This window comes from Littorina saxatilis, linkage group LG14 (assembly GCF_037325665.1).
Source record: "Littorina saxatilis isolate snail1 linkage group LG14, US_GU_Lsax_2.0, whole genome shotgun sequence".
Taxonomy (NCBI): domain Eukaryota; kingdom Metazoa; phylum Mollusca; class Gastropoda; order Littorinimorpha; family Littorinidae; genus Littorina; species Littorina saxatilis.
Genome location: NC_090258.1, coordinates 35,122,990 through 35,141,149, shown reverse-complemented (window position 1 = coordinate 35,141,149; position 18,160 = coordinate 35,122,990). Strand labels below are relative to the sequence as shown.

The 18,160-nt window shown below is 38.3% G+C and overlaps 1 protein-coding gene and 1 long non-coding RNA gene across 13 annotated transcripts in view; both read right to left on the bottom strand.

Annotated features, from left to right (window-relative positions):
- The window catches only part of LOC138947648 (CLIP-associating protein 1-like), a 239,753-nt gene that overhangs the window by 204,577 nt on the left and 17,016 nt on the right, over nucleotides 1–18,160 (bottom strand). The gene's annotated exons all lie outside the window — the stretch shown is intronic.
- Nucleotides 10,497–14,267, bottom strand: LOC138947647 (uncharacterized). Its single transcript, XR_011449741.1, has 3 exons — nucleotides 13,897–14,267; nucleotides 12,577–12,751; nucleotides 10,497–12,140 (listed from the first exon to the last, which is right to left on the bottom strand). It is a non-coding gene; the product is annotated as an uncharacterized lncRNA (long non-coding RNA).

Below are 18,160 nucleotides of genomic sequence, written 5' to 3'. Positions count from 1 at the left end.
AACATTCAAGATGGCGGCCTCCGCAACATTGCGTGTTTTGATTTGAGCGAAAACAACGTTTCTGAAGGTAAGTTTTCAAGAATGCGCATCCATTCACCAATGTCACATCATTTTACTGTTTAATTCTCCCCTGGGGTCTGTTATTCATCGGGTGAAGCGCTGAAATGCAGAGACTTTGTTTAATCTTGCAATAGCTCATCAGCTGGATTGTGATGCTGATAGATCTAGATCTATCTGTTGATTACAAGTAAGGAAATCATGATCGCCACGCTGGTGATTTTAAACAGATTAAACGAACTTTGAATAAAAGGCGAGGAGAAAGAGATTGTTCATGGTATGATAAATGATTAGTCCTGTCTACGTTAAGGACTTCCATAAGGTGGGGAGGGGTAGAGTCAAAAACTGAGTGAGGGTAGGCCAGATAGTAGGATGACCAGCGGGACATAAAAACACTCCACTCCCCATGTCTTTACAGTGTTGTGATCAAACTTTCAAAGACGGTAGGTAACAGACAAAAGCATACAGTGTATGCTAATCCAATGAGATAAGTGGTTTTGAAAAATGAAGAGGTACCGCTCTTTGAGTTTTACAATTTTGGTTTGTTGCTTGTTTCTCATCCTTTTGCTTATTTTAAGTTGACCGTGCATTGGTGTGAATTTTATTTTTACAGGATATATACAAGAGTTACACCACATACCGGTTCCTGGGAACAAGCGTTCTGCATTTATTCCAGTGCCACAGAAGGGAGCTGATTTCACTAGTACTACTGTATCAAGGTTTGTTACCTAATACATCTTAACAGTAAGATTTTGTTATTTGTATTAATTGGAACATGTTTGCACATCATATGTAAGCGACCTCTGTGAATGTGATGGGTTTAACGTACGAACCCTCACTATGGTCAACATTCTGTTAGCGACTGTTTGAAGCGAATAAATGTAGCTGTCAGAAAGATTCCAGAATCAGTTGGGTCACTGGAAACTGTGTTTGTTTGTTTTTTTAACCTGAAACAGTAAGAATTATACGAATTCATGAAATACAATTTTCTTTCATTTTGGTCTGTTGTGTGAAGACTTGCTAACCCGGCTTTGACCGACTCTCTGAGATAGAAAAAATTATTCAAATACATTCAAATAAAAATGTCACTTTTCATCTTTTGTGTGAAGGGTACCCCAGGCTGATTTCCTGCACCATGGATGTAGAGGAGGCCAGACAGTCTGCTTCTCATTCCAGCTGTGTTGCGTTTTTTTCTGCTCGTGAAGTGTATCGCCACATTGCCAAAGCCATTGGCCAAGAGAAGTCACCCTGTCTGCCCATTTTGCATAGCCTTACAGGCTGTGACACTATGTCGTTCTTCAATGGTATTGGGGAATCAGAAGGCTTGGGAAGTATGGCAAGCATTTGAAGACGTCACTCAAACTTTCTTCAGGTTGTCTGCTCCTCTTTGTAAGCTGAGTACCACTGACAGGGCAGCACAAGAGCTTTTTGGTGTACATTTGTAGGACAAAACCAGCAACGTACTGGGTGTAAACAGTGCTAGACGGTGCCTCTTCAGTAAAAAGAGCTGCCAAATTGACCATAATCCCCTCACAAGTGAGGTGCTGCTGCAGGACATGAGATTGAGAAGAGCCATCTACCTATTAGACTTCCAAACTCTGTGGGCTGGCAGTTCAAGGCTGGAAAGTGGGAGTCATTCTGGACGAGCTTTCAAGAGGTATCCAGCGTGTGCTGAGAACTCAATGACATGAGGTGTGCCTGCAAGAAGAGCTGTACAACAAAACGCTGCAAATGCTGCTAAGAAGGACTGCAGAGCACAGCTCTCTGCAAATGTGCTTGCATGCCTGTGAAAACTGTCAGCATCTAAACTGTGCAAAAATATTATTGCACCCATTTTCATACCCCAACTCAAACTTTTATTCCTGTGTCATTTTATTCAAACTGTCTATGCCATTAAAGGCTCGCATCTTCGCTATCTGGCACATTTTTTTTTAACATCATCATTTACGCCGTCAAAATAAGGATACCCTTGACGTGACAAAGAGATGTGACAAAAACTTCGGGTACCTTTTAAAAAGCCGACGACAATTCCTGAGGCACAACTGGGTCACTGTTGTATACGAAGAGAAAGTCAACTTGATTATCCATCCAGAACAGGTTGTTTTATTTCGCCATCTTGCATATTTCTAGTGTTGTGCCATTGTACCTACTGATGTATGTGTCGATCTCACGGATGAGATGTTTATGTGTCAAATTTGAGGGATACCCAAGTCCGAGTAGCAATGACCAAGTGGGTTGCGTTGAAACTTTCAGGAATGTGTGTCTACGCACGAGGCGTAGTTCAACCGTTTGAGTACACTTTCAAATCTTCACGAAATAATATTTTAAAAACTGCCACAGGTTTGTTGACTTACATCCCACATATTTTTGACTTCGCATGTATATATGACAGATGGTTGTTTCAAGTACTGCCAAAGTTTCTTTTGAGTATAGACACTTGCCGGAATGTGCTAGTTGTGTAAACACATGAGAACAAACAACGTTTTCGAAATACAGCGATTATGAATTTTAGTCGACTTTTGAGTTGATACATTACATTTTTATCAGTTTTATTTTGGGGGTACCCTTATTTGGGCGGCGGTCAAATAACCCATGTAAAGGCCACCTTTTATCTTAAAAGTGTTCCAGTTAGCCAAGTTGAGTGCCCTCAATAGCATACATTGAATATAACAGCACAGGAATGAATGTTTTCGTTTTGGTATGAAAATTGGTGCAATATATTTATTTTTGCACAGTTTAGGTAATCCACAAATTCTTCAACCCTGCCACCCACACCGTCCAATCATTCTCTGCACCAACAATACATGTATTGTTTTGTTTAAAAATGTGTTTGTGTTAGTTTCTATTGCAAGAGAATGTCTTGTAGCATCAAAAATGCCTAAATACCCTTTTATTGGCGGCCATTTTGAAAATTGTAAAAAAACTACTGATTTCTTAATTTTTTCACGGTGGCTCTGTATCAGGTTTTGTTAAGCAAAAGCAAATGTCCATTTACGCCAAATTTGCTGTTAATCACATGAAGTGAAATATGCCTAACATACCCAACCGTTTACATTGGCGGCCATTTTGAATTTTTTTTTTAAAAACTACCCATTTTTTTATTTTTTGCGATGGCTCTGTATCAGGTTTTGTTAAGCACATAAAACTCTTCATATTTGCTTAATTTGGTGTTTGTTGCATGCTTTGAATGATTTTGCAACATAGGAGCCCCACTAGGAAAGTCAAGTTTCGTGACTTGAAGATGGTGTCGGTACAACAGGAAATTCGCACAGACGGCCTTTCAATAAGGTTAACTATTCATGGCTTACCCTGTTTGGTACTAGTTGGTTAGAATTTGACAGCAAAGAGACCATCTAAACATAGGTAAACTGTTTTGTCGAATATGTGAAGAAAAAGCTCTGTCAGGAAATAATGCAGTTTATGTGCCAATCAAAATAAGAGTGGTGGGGTTTTTGGTTGCTTTTTTTGTGTGTGTCCTGTTTGAAACAAAAGTAATAAAACAATTTATACAACTCCTGCAATGCAACCGAGGGATGGATTAAATCTAGTTGATTATTTTTAGACAAGTGAGAAATTAGAACGAACTACTTTGATTAAACCCAAAAATCACACGTGGATTATTCGAAGTAAGAATAAAGAGGGCTAAAAAATAATCAACACTAGAATTTATTTTTAGAACATTTGAAACCCAGACGATTGGACCCTGTTGCGGAAGAATACGTACAATGTTGACTCAAAACTGTAACAACAATGGCTGACGTGTATGCCTAGTCGACAGACAATGCCATTTGCTTTGTGTGTGTTTTTGTTGTTGCTTACTGTACATGACATACATTACGTGTAAAATCCAGTTCTTTAACAGGCAACAAACCTTGCAAATTTCCAGAAGCTGCAATCTGAAGCGACCTATCTCTGATTCTAGCAGACGATCTCTCCAATGTTTAACACAAAATCAGCAAACTCTCCTGTCACATAGAACGTCCATTATAATAGTGCAATGTTGAAATGAAGTTACCGGTCTGAAACATTTAGTCGTTTCTTCTGAGACAAATCCTTGTTCTCTTATCATCTACAGATTTACCGCAGTCTTCACCACGCGAATTCACAACAGTCAGTCTTTCGAACATGTACATACAATCTACGTAGGCAAGCATGATACGTCATGACGTCATAGGATTCCTAGCATATTGACGTAATGCTAAACATCCGGTTATCCCGAGTTTTCTCCGTAATACATGTCCGTGGGTTTTTCAATGTTCGGTTATTTCCGTGGCTTCATGCGGAAAGGGAACCGTCGTCTGCAATCAACGACATGGACCATTCTGGTCCTTGCTGCTGACAAAAACATGATTTTAACACAGAATGTAATGTCAGAATAGCTATATAAACGCTATTGTGTTTTAATCGTAGCAATGGGGTCCGATATTTAGACGAGACAAGTATAATGCCGACGAGTCGGAGACTAAGAATAAAGTAAAATAATAGGGATTATTTGAATGACGCGCATTTGACACTCTGAGTGATTAGGCTGAAATGAAATTGCCTACAAAATGTCGTCTGCATGACTGCATGTTCGACCCGTGTTGGTCGTTGTATAAATAGCTTAAACAATGACAACTCGTTGATTACTGGAAAATAAACCACTCGTGGGTATTTGCAGCCGCTTGGTAATTCACTCGTGTGCTCCGCACACTCGTGAATTACCAAGCGGCTGCAAATACCCACTCGTGGTTTATTTTCCAGTAATCAACTCGTGGTCATTGTTTAAGCTCTATGTACGCACACAATGTTGGTGCATAATTATACTGATATTATGTGTGTGTGCACATGATTTTGTGTTTTGCACAAAATTATAATGTCCTATTAAAATGTCTGAAAGCAGTCAAATGTCCTATTGATGCCGAAGAGCTCAGGACATTTGTCCTATAGGTATGAATTTGTGGCAACATCCCTGTATACTATGTGAATGTACATAATTTGCCAACCCTCGACACTCATAAGAAGAGATAGCGAAAGTCCATACGTCAGACTGATTTTTCATTGGCTACTTCCTAACGACTTGCTAGGGGGCATTTCATTGGCTACAGATTTGTAACAGAGCTTTTCATTGCTGGAGTGTATACAGACTCATCGATCCTGTATACACTCGGAGTGCGTATAGCTTTTGCCTAAAAATAATACCCAGTATCCCCCCATCTGCTTCTTTCTCTCTGTAAACTTGTAGGGCTAGTTATTTTTCGGTAACTTACCCAACAACCAAAATCACTTACCCAACAACGGGCCTGAATCCTCGATAGCTCATGGGTAGAGACTGTACACATTGTGGATCTACTTTTTGCGACTCAAAAGTTCAGAACACTCTAATGTACAAAATATACATTTCTGGAGCAAACAATACAACCATACCGCATTTAAACCAGCAACTACAGGCTTGAACACATGAATCGCAATATAAAATCCATGAGTTTGGTTGTTTTCTGAATTCAGATCTGCCGTGCACAATCGTTTATCGCTAGCAAGATTCCAAGGAAAAGTAACTCTCATACTTTGTCTAGCGACACGAGTAGTTCCCCTTCCAGATTTCGGCTGCATCGACAAGACTGCAATCCGACCGTCAGTTTTCAACAATATTTCATTTTATAAACAGATCACACGCAATCAATTGCAAACATTTAATCAACTTAAAGAACATGCAGCGGTTTCATACACTATTTTGCCCCAGAAAACTAAACTTCATACAGTTTTTAGCGTTGGAACACGGGTGTAAAACTTCGTCTGCTAGTCACATTCGAGGAAAGAACATTTCCTGAGCGATACCAAAACATGAACAGAACACACACTATCTGCCTTTACCGCCACAGCAGAATGACAACATAACTGTGTACTTGATTTTAGTTCAAAACATGGAAACTGACAAGAAGTGTTAACAAAATTGAATGATTTGCACGGAACTATACAACCGCGCATTAATCGATCGCCTGCGCAGGTAGACTGGTTGGGTGAATATGATTCGATCAAACTTTCGCACAAAAACTCCTCTTTTCTTTGAATAACTGAAGAAAGGAGGGATAAAGAGGTTACATACCTCGTCTCAGTGATTATCAAAAATAATGGTCTCAGTTCGCGGTCATGAAAAAGCTCGCTGAAGCTCGCATTTTTCATGATCCGCTAACTTCGACCATTATTTTTGATAATCACTGAGACTCGGCATGTAACCTCTACCTCCCTTCCCCTCTCTCGCACACACGTACACAACAAACTGACACACACACACCCCTCCGCAGCCACCACCACAGTATGTCTACCATGGCATGTGACAATGTGTCAGTTTGGGTGTGACAATACTTAGCTGTGACATTCAATTGATTACATATAATGCTCTGCATTGCCACCCATCTGTTTGTTCAACGTATCTAATCTTTGTCTTGCAAACATACCTACCAGGACAATCCCTAAAAGAGAAGGATGAAACTGACGATTGTGAGCACGTATCAAAACAATCAAACAAAACAATCACGGCTGTATATATATAGATCTATATGGCCAAGAATCTGTCAAGGAGTCTTGTTTAAACCTCCTTAAATTTACATGAATAAACATCTCGGTATTCCTGTCCTTCAATTGCAGCATTTTAATTTTTATTTTCCAGTCAAGTGTTCGGTTTATCAAATATTTGCAGATAAAGCACAAATGACTGTATGTTACATTTACACCATAACATAATTTCAAGGTGCTGTCATTTCCTTAGGTTCAGCTTTAGGCAACTGTTTCACTATCCAATGGCTTGATGGCTGAATGTAGAATTGATCTGTACTAAAGCAACACTTGAAAAAAGTTTCTCCTGTCTCAATATAAGCAAAATCATTTATCCGTTAGTTACTTTACACCAAAGCCCAGAATCAAAGATACAATTCAACATTTACCTATTTACACTGTTTTTAAAACAATGAAATTCTCTATGGAAGTGCAGAAAAGGTTCCAGTAAATTTTCATGTCATTTGTTTTGCAAACCTTAACCTCAATCATCAGGTTATTATGTAATTTGAAAAAAAGCACGGTCAGCGGTGTAGAAATTATTATTAAATCAACCTCTTTAAATATTTTTACACTATTTTGGTCCGCAGTTTTTTGAGTTACAAACAAGAAATCGTAACAAATCCTTTTCACGATAGAATAGTCAGGTTGGTACTCCACTACAGTACCAAATGTTAATTTTACCCATGATTTGTACGTTACTTTACACCAAACAGCAAGTACAAGGAACTGAATCTATATTTAATGGGCTATGCTCACCTCAGTTAAACAGTATTTCTAACTTGTTTGTTCTAAGCCAAAATAAAGGGTTAAATTAATGGTTGTGCCTTTTGGGTTGTGTGTACATCTTTACACAAAAGGATGGTGTAAAGTAACATACAGAAGGCTCCGAAGATCTGCAGGTCCATTTGAAGGGTAATTTCTCTTTTATTTAGCTCATAAACCCTCAACAGACTGTTATGTGCTGTTTTTAGCATTATTATGTGCTGCATATGGTCTCAGTAAAAAAAACAAGGTGATGTATGTTACATTTACACCAAAATGTCCCAACAGTGGTCCTTCTGAGGTAAATTTTGTCATTCAGTGTGCTTGTTTTCATGTTGAAACAAAGGTTTGGTCTTGCAGGTTGTTCTTAAAGGAAAAGTCCAAGGTTTTTAAATATCCCCAAAAACTTGAAAATCGAATGCCAAATGTTACAAACATCTCTGGAAAAATATTTTAAAAATTGAAAAAAAATTGTTGTTGTTGTAGTTGAAGATTTAGTGTTGCGGGGCTAACCAAGACAAGTCGCCTGGGGTCAAGTAGTGGTCACGTGGTTTTCGGTGCACTGTGACGTCGGTGCACTGTGACGTCACAAGTTATTGTGTTGATTCTACCACTAGTACCAGCTTGATTTTCACGCAGAAAAGTCACCACTGTATGCCCGAAAAGAATGCCTCGGTGGAGAGCAGCCGCAAACTGCAACAACTCGTCAATGTCCCCAGGCATTTCATAGCACACTTTCCCTCATAAAACTCTGAGTCTCTTGTGGAAATGGAAGAGATGTGTGCAGCACAAGCGTGCAGATTTCAAAGTGTCGGGCACTTTCTGGACACAGATTTCGCCATTTTTCTGCAGCACAAAAGTTGGCGTTTCATCCCTGAAACAAATGTTTTGACCCCTGGCAGTGTCTTCCCTTCATAAAAGTCCAGAGAGGGCAGTATTACGACGAGCCATCGAAACTCCGAGGCGACATACGAACAGCGGATTATCTCACAAGAAGGAATGCGTTGAAGGTCAGAGTACATGCTTTTATTTTCATGCATACGTAAACATTGTTTTGCTGCGCAGCGAATACGAATTGGTGCAGAACAGTGTGTCTGGGTCCAGCTGATATTCGCTGGAGTACAGATGCGCCACAGGCTAGATCTACAGAGTTACAGAACGGTCTGAGCTGAGCTAAGAGTAAGAGTAAAAAGTAGTCAGGGTTGTGGACACGTAAGACAATGCGTGTGTCACGTTATCTATTCTATTCAGTCGCAAACTATCCCCTGATATCAATTCATGAAATTGGCAGCGTTTGCTGGAATCATGGTTTAATGCTATTTTTACCAGATCTAAACTTTTGGTGGATGTGCAACCGGTAAGGTAAACAGACACCTGCATGCTAGAGACAAGAAGATTACGAATTGTGCAGGGAATTAATCTTTCTGCATTGACTGAGAGACGCAAAACCAGTCTAATTGCTACAACATGGATACACATCCAGACGACTTCCAGAGGGTGTCTAAATGTTCAGTGTACTGTATAGATCAGAAGCATACTTTCGAATTGATTTATACTCACACTCATTTTCTCTCTTCTTTTACTTCCAGACCTTTCATCATCACTCACGGCCACTGGTCAGAACAGGTCACTAGACACTGACACCGTGACCATTCCAGATTTCCCGGTTCTCCGTCAGTGATCACAAAGCAACTGTTCACCAGTCCTGTTCCTACCGTCCAGAATCACCACAGGAGAAAACCAACGTGCCATTCATCGTAAGATTTTTGTTTTGTTTTGAAAATTAGTGCCTTATTGAATATTCTAGCTTTGCAAAAAACGAGAAAGTGTCTTTGACAGATACCATCCAAATAATACATTATGAAAACAAGTACAAGTTCATTTCTACTCATGTTAATCGTTTATGCTTTCTGTGCTGAGCGACATATGGATTGAATTTCTTTCGTAACTCACCTCCCGTCAACATGCAAAACTATATCTGGCGAAGTAGTTTCAAATAAAGTTAGTATGCTTCCGAATAAAAAATATAAACAAGTCGCGTAAGGCGAAATTACTACATTTAGTCAAGCTGTGGAACTCACAGAATGAAACTGAACGTAGTCCGCCGCTAGTGCAAAAGGCAGTGAAAGTGACGAGCCTGTTTGGCGCGGTAGCGATTGCGCTGTGCTTCATAGCACGCTTTACTGTACCTCTCTTCGTTTTAACTTTCTGAGCGTGTTTTTAATCCAAACATATCATATCTATATGTTTTTGGAATCAGGAACCGACAAGGAATAAGATGAAATAGTTTTAAAACGATTTCGGAAATTTAATTTTGATCATAATTTTTATATTTTTAATTTTCAGAGCTTGTTTTTAATCCAAATATAACATATTTATATGTTTTTGGAATCAGAAAATGACGAAGAATAAGATGAAATTGTTTTTGGATCGTTTAATAAAAAAATAATTTTAATTACAAGTTTCCGATTTTTAATGACCAAACTCACTCATTAGTTTTTAAGCCACCAAGCTGAAATGCAATACCAAACCCCGGGCTTCGTCGAAGATTGCTTTGCCAAAATTTCAATCAATTTGATTGAAAAATGAGGGTGTGACAGTGCCGCCTCAACTTTTACAAAAAGCCGGATATGACGTCATCAAAGGTATTTATCGAAAAACTGAAAAAAACGTCCGGGGATATCATACCCAGGAACTCTCATGTCAAATTTCATAAAGATCGGCCCAGTAGTTTAGTCTGAATCGCTCTACAAACACACACAGACAGACAGACAGACAGACAGACAGACAGACAGACACACATACACCACGACCCTCGTCTCGATTCCCCCCTCTATGTTAAAACATTTAGTCAAAACTTGACTAAATGTAAAAAGGGTATTTTCTGAAATTTTAATTATAGACCAAAACATTCACGAGTATGTTGCTGACCTGATGGTATTTATGGTAGACAGCAAGAGTTGCATGTTCAAGAAGTTTAAGCAGTACATTTGAAAGTTTAAGCAGTACATTTGAAAGAGCAAGGTAATTTAAGGTGGTATAATGTTAATTGTAGGTTCCACTGTAAGGCGACATGGAGGGTATCTTTGACGGACTCATTCAACATTCATACCCATGCACATCACCTCAAACACATAAGCTTTGTTCTTGAGTCAAATTTATTGGCTTCATAAATATTGTGAATTTGTGTCCGTTTGCAGATTGGCTTATCTATGAATTTTTTCGAAAATATCTTGCGATCTACGTACGCATAATGTAACACGTGAAGAAGAACATAAAAAGTTCGTCAAAAGGAATCTAATTTGCATTTCAACCCATTTGCCTTCCTTACTGTTAATTTTTTCTTCATAAAGACTACTTGAAATAAACAAAATGTTTAACCATTTCAAGGCCTCTGAACACGTTTAAAAAAATGCAGGTCTTTGCTCACTATATCAGATCTGCCAAGGCTCAGTTTACACAGGAAAAATCATCTGTCGACTTGAACACATACCAATAATCAACAGCCTCACTGCTTCTTGGAGCTGGATTTTGTGTGTGGAATGAATTACACATGTGGCGTTTTAGAATATAATTCATAGAAGATGTACATTCGTGCAGAAAGGCTTTAATTTAATAATTAGGTCTTCGTGATGTTCTCTTAAAATAACTAACATGTGTTCCCTTTACCGGGCCTCTGAACGAGTTTTGTGAATATGCAGGTTAAACTCGTGCTTTTTCTGTGTTATCAGTGTATTTCTCATCCAGGCATGGATGCGTCCTCTTAAATGGACAGCCCTTCCCGTGTAAACGATTGGGTTCAAAATCTCAAATCTTACCAGGCTTTTACATGGGATATGGCCATCCTTCCGTTTTGAAAAATACCAGAACTGAACACTCTGTATGGGTACTCTCTTTGCGAATTTAGAATTGTATGAATTAATTTCTTTAACGCCACACGTGTAAAACATTCCCTAAGAAAATCCAGCTCCAAAAACCAGTCAGGATGTTTATTCCTGGTATATGTTCAAGTCAAGAGATTTTTTTTTCTATGTAAAAGTCTTCGCAGATCTGTGTAGTGAGCAATCCTGTTTTGAAAAAGGACGTGCCTTTAAGCCTGTATAGACGGTTTGATTGTTGAGATACCTGGTGGCAATGACCGCACGGGTGGCAAGAGGTAGTAATGCACAGATGACAACAAACCGACCTGCATTTAAAAAAAAAGTTAGGAGGCCTTGATAGGGGGAAACATTTTGTTAATTTCCAGAATCTTTATGAAGAAATAATGAACGAGAAGAAAGTCTGGCCTTGAAGTAAATGCAAATTAAACTATGTATACTTTTGACAAACTTTTTCTGTTCTTATTCACATGTTAAAATGTGTGCAGAGATCGTTAGTTACTTCCAAACAACCATGTTTCAGGCAACAGGCAAACGGACAATACTGGACACAGGCTATGCTGACCGGCTCATGGACTGACTACCTGATGCAGGAGTAGACCAACAGTGGAAAAAGTCTGGAACAAAATGTTGCAGAATGTGAACCATGTACCGGACCACGTGACAACCCAGTATCATCTTCAAACCATGCAGGAATCTGTTCAACACAGTCACACGATTTGTAAAAGTATATTTCAGCCTTCTGTAGCTCAGGGAGTTTGAACCCCACTCTTCATCCGTTTGGGAAAGTATTTCTGATTGTTTTGACTGCACAGGTTGGTAATGGTACTCTGATGCTTCTGCCGAGAAACCCCACTCGCTAGCGCACCAGCTGCCTGTTATGGGTAAGCGACGTGCCTGTATTTCCTGCAAAGCAAGACAGAATAAAACAGCAGCTTAGTTTGAGCTTTTAAGACATTCGTACCAGAGAAAACGTGTACGTGTTTGTTTGGAGAGGGTGGATAGAATCATAAGACACGCTGTGTCTATGTGACGTAGAGCAGGTTTTCAAATTCATGCTGAAGCACTGTGTGATCGCTATTTTTTTGGGCATATATCTTACCTTGATTTCAGATAGACTGGGAACCGAAATGAGGATGTTTACATGAATAAACTATGCTGATATGTATACATGTGTTTAGAAATAAAGAATAGTTTTAATGATTATATGATGGTGTTGTTTTTTTAACCCAATGTGATATTTTCGTATTTGAAAACAAATTGTACACTCTGTTGTCAATTTTACTTTCAGATAAATAAATCTATCATAATGGAAATCATCTGTTTGTGTTGTGTTACTTACCCATTTTGATCAATGTTGAGTCGTCCATATTCCTGTGTGTACGGATAGTATGCAGTTTGAAGGTAGTAGATGTCCGAGCAAACATAGGAGGATGTGCTGTTAGGCTGTCTATCTCCTCATCCAGGTTTTCCAGATATTTGAATTTCGTTCCCTCTTGGAGTTTCTGCACTGACACCTGATAAGCAAAATACACGTATCACTCTGTGATCATGGCAACATGTATCATCTGTATGCCCCGTTCAAAAATTACCTTGAGATTCTAAGGTATACACAGAAATTGCACTGGATCACAAAAACAACACGAACAGTAGTACATGTAATGTATATATATTCAGTTTAAAAATTCATGCAATGAGAGTCAATAACCCGATTTAACCCCAGGTAGATTCAGGGTCCCACTGACTGAATCTCATATGGTTGCTTTTCGGCACACACCACACATTTTTAATGGGACTGTGAGGTTTTGTTAATACAGTAAAATAATATAGTAGCAACGTACTGTCTGTTCGTGACGTTTGAGAATACCGATCTATGCACTAACGCATTGTCTTTTTGTAGTGTGACTGTCCGATATTGCGTACTCCTAAAAATCAATGATCAAAAAGTTTGAACTGCTGTAATCGTGTTTCAGCATATGTCTGACAGTGCTTATTTGCTTCCAAAATGGCTTGCGATATCACTAGCCATCAGCGTTTCGCCACTGCTCAGAAAATCTTATAATTTCAGATCTAGTTTGAGATCGGAAATCACGTGTGCTCGTTTAAAAAACTGAATTCATTTATTACTTCCCTTTGACCGTTTCGCAAGAAAAATGTCAGGATCACTATTAGTATTAGTACATGAAAGCAGCCCACCGCCATTTCAAAAAAGTTTCACTGTTTAGTGGTGTCGATGTCATGTAGTGTCTTACTGTCGCAAATAAAAATACCAGGATAATTGCAGTTTTGTCCGCAAGAAACAGGCTTTGCGCAATGTTAACTTGCTGTCTACATGTTTCGTTGTGTGACTGAAGAATTACTCAGAAAATTTTCCAAGAGAAAATAAGGATAGTCGCGTGTGAACATCACTCTGGAAACATTTATTCTCAGCTGGGCAGTTCAAGGACGAAATCCTTGATTAAAGATAGGAAAATAAACAACACCAGATGCCTGAAATAATAGCATAAATCAATAATCTTTACATGCTTACAGATCTGTGGAAGCACATCAACTGATCTGTGAAAAACACACCTGACTTCGATCTAGCATGCAAGAGGTAGATCTAGCGACTACGGACTAGTAGTAGTAGTGTGTCAACATCACAACAAAGAGAATCACATACCATTTCGTATTGCCGCTTATGCTGGCTCTGTTTCAAGCAGTTCCTTGTGGCCTCGCCAGCATTTTGACGACGAAGAGGCTCAAACGGGCACGCTAAAACCTCAGGCTGGCTGAAAACCGGTCCGTATTCCACTTGTCTTCCTCACTGCTTGAGCCGGCCATGTTTGTTGTTCAAGGCTCGTGACGTAGCACACGTATGTGCACAAGGTCATGAGCCAAGACTGCGCGCGCGATGGAACGATTCAGAACAACCAAAAACGAGTCAAAGTATACTTTTTGGATTTCTGTGTTCATTTTTACACACGCATTTGTGGTTGATGAATTAAGAGGGTCAACATATCAAAAGTGACCCTAAACCTTGGACTTTTCCTTTAAGCACTGATAAGTTATCTTCTGTCTCTAAGTCTAAAACAAATTCATTGTCATTTTCAAGTATTCTCAGTATGTACGTTACATTTACACCCTCGTCAGAAGGCCTCACTTAAGTCTCTTAACATCGTGTTTTGGGTGTGATAGTCGATCAAGAATTAAAATGGCAATCTCATGTACATTATGTTTGTCAAAAAGTATCCAAGAATTTGTTTCTGCTATCAAAGTTAAAGCAATATGTTGATATCGCAACACTAAAACTATTTTATCATGCCCACATCTTATCCCATATTAATTACGCATCAACTCTTTGGGATGGCGTCTCTGATATTCACATGAAAAAGTTAAACTCTCTACATCGTCGGGCAGCTAAAATCGTGTTAAATGGTCCACAATTATCAGCTGATTTGAAGTTAAAGAATCTAAACTACCTGCCGCTAGTTAAACAGTTACAGTTTAATAAGACTGTAATGATGTATAAAGTATATCATGGCGAAGTGCCCATCTATATTCAGGACCTATTTCACAGAGTCACCGAAAGGTACGGGTCTATCAATTTTCTACCACCAATACCCAGGATTGATTTGTTCAAAACTAGTCAAGCCTTCTCTGGCGCTATGATGTGGAACTCCATTCCGTCTGTAATAAGATCATTAACCTCACTAAAGAGTTTTAAACAAGCTCTGCATAATCATTTTATGTCTACCTAGATGGCTATACTAGTCTTAACACGTGCACGTAGCTGTCAACAATTGGCAAAGCTTTATGAAATACACAAATATGTTCTTTATATATATGTATTATGTGGAATTTATGTTGCGATTTTACATCATCATCAACATCATCATTATCATTATCATCATCATCATCTTCATCATCATTATCATCATCACTTGATCATCATCATCATCATCATCATCATCATTTACACCATATAATCATTATTAGCATTAGTGTAAACGTTGGTATCGTGTGAATGTTACCGTCGATCACTTTACATGTGTGAACAGCTCAGATCATGGGTCAATAAAGTGTTACACAGATGGTCAAAATTAAAGTACAAGATATTGCACTGGAAGTGGTAGTACACTGTTGCTTAGGCTTAGTGTCTGTATGAAGCTACAAGGTGAAAATAGAAAAAGAAAAACACGATTCTTGACTTTGATGGGCTTTTTCTGCTCGTAAACACACATTCTTCTGCTCATCACAGCATGCCCCATTATTGAGTTTAAAACACCAATTAAATTTGTTTTGAATAAAACTCACAATTTTACAATAAGAATTTAGAGACCTGAATCAATTCTAAGGTATATCATACTTAGTTTGACTTTTGCAAAACTAAGCAATTACACATTTTGATTGAATCAGTCAGACAGACGGAGACATAGAGAGACAGACAAAGGGCAAACACAAATCTGAGAAAGAAACCCCTTTAAAAATGTTACCATATTTGAAATGAAACATCGCAAGGTGAAGCCATAATTCATCACCTTTTAGTATGACGTCATGAGCGTGTTCCACACTTGAAATGACGTGCTTTTGGAGCTTGGAAGTATAATTTCCATTCAACGATCCGAGTTTGTTAAGTTTGAGCATATTTTCAACGTCAAACACCATGAAACTATATATATTTGGAATCAGAAAATGATAAGGAATAGATAGAAGTTGTTTTTAAGTGTCTTTTTTTCATAAATAAAGATAGTGGTTATTTATCAGTTTTCTTCATTTTTAAGCATAGTTATCAATACAAAACAACAAAACTATATAGTTTTAGATACAGGACGCAATAGGGAATACACCAATATAAATTTTCTGTTTCAAATATTAGTTTTTAAAAATTTGAAAAAATGACATATTTCGAACAAACATTTCAATAACAAAACTTTAAGTGACCAAGCTGAAATGCAATCCCATAATCCGGCCTAGATCTGAGATTGTGTGATAAGAAATTCGATCAAATTGATGAAAAACTGTAACTGTGAAAGTGCTGCCTCGACCTTTTGGCAAACGGTAAAATATGACGTCATCAAACTGTCCTATCAATAAACGGAAAAACTTTATATGAGAAAATCCAGTCAAAAATATCCATATCAAATTTCATAAAGATCCACTCAGTAGTTTTTGAGATATGATCTGCAGTGTGAAAAAAAACAATCTCACGCCCATAACGCAAACTCATTTGGTCATGTTCTGCCGAAACTATAATGTTTTTCTTTCCTAAAACACACTATAATAGTAGCCCTTCCCAATGTCTGTGCTAAAACTGACTTGTCTGTGTTGTCAATGATTTTGCTACAGTGTGAGAACAAAAAGTCTAACAATCTTCTAACAATCTCACGCCCATAAGCCCATAACGCTGTGACACGAAAACTCATTTGGTCGTGTTCTGCCGATACTATAATGTTTTTCTTTCTTAAAACACACTATAATAGTAGCCCTTCCCAAATGCAATGCTAAAAATGACTGGTCTGTGTTGTCAATGATTTTCTGCGAGAATGCGATCTATCTGTTTGTCGCAAAGACCGTGTGACACGAAAGTTATGAGCGGAAGACAAATCTGCTGAGTGCAATTACGTTTCAGAAGAGAGTTGGTTAAAACAGTTTATCACTCAGACACGCAAAGTAACACTATAACTTTATTATTCAGTCCATATTTGCTTTCCTTTGTCATGTATGAAAGTACTGGCCTTGGTTGAAGAAAGTGACCTGTCGCTGTGCAACAAATTTGTCGCCATTTTCCGCCGTGTTTTGTAAATAAAACGTGTTTACTACCCACACATACAAAACGATGTTGTTGGTTCTTTTTATTTTCTTATTGTTTGATTCATGCTTAGCCGTTTAGTATGCTTTGTTTTCTTCTCAATTCAATGGATGGCTATAAAATAAGCATTTAAATGTGAAGGTGTTAAAATTACCCATGATCTGAGCTGTTCACATGGGTAACCTCAATTAACATGCTGCATGTTTCGCTTTCGATTTGTATGTTGCTTACTTTGTCATGTTGTTGTTTATGTTTATTTGCTTGTTTGCTTACTTGTCGATTGTTTGCTGATTCGTTCGTTTACTTTGTTTATTTGTCATGTTGCTTTACTTGTTTATCATTTATTAGACATTTGTATTAGAAGTAAGGACCGGTTGTAAGAAAAGGCGTCGCCTTAAACCTCTATCCTTGAAAAATAAAGTTCCATCATCTCTACAAGCCAACAGGTGCAAGCACTAGGAATCCTGTGACCATAGTTTAACTACCAGGTGTCTGAGGTATAAGAAAACACACACTTTTGTGTATTATGGCATTATTTAAAGACTGTGACAAAACTTGTTTGGGCAAGTAGATACAATTTCATTTACACCAAACGCATATTTTTAACTTAGAAGTACAATTAAATTACAACAACCACAACTTTTTCACTCAATTTTAAAAAAATTACAATCATCCTACCTAATGACCTTCCTCTGCAATGATTTTTAAGTAAGTTCGACCAGAAACATTTTTTTAAGATAGTTTCCCTTTTTGGCTCACGTAAGTGTAGCCTATGCGATGATAACTTTTGTCTGTCTGTGCGTGCGTGCGTGCGTGCGTGCGTGCGTATGTATGTATGTCTGTGGTAGAAACTTTAACATTTGACTGAACACCGAAATACTAATTTTACCTGGTTATCATTCAAGCAACAGCTTCAAAGTATTGAAGCAATGATCAACATTTCGTCGGCACGTATGTAGTTAAAGTGTGTATCCAAATAAAATGGGTGGTGGTCTTTTTTTTTTTTGGGGGGGGGGGGGTGGGGTAAAAACAGCTGACTGGTTTGTGTCGTGTGTGGTATGTAGACCAGGTCAGGGGTCAAGGTTAGGTCAGATCGCGTGAAGGATTGTGGTATAGATACAGTTATCACCGAGCT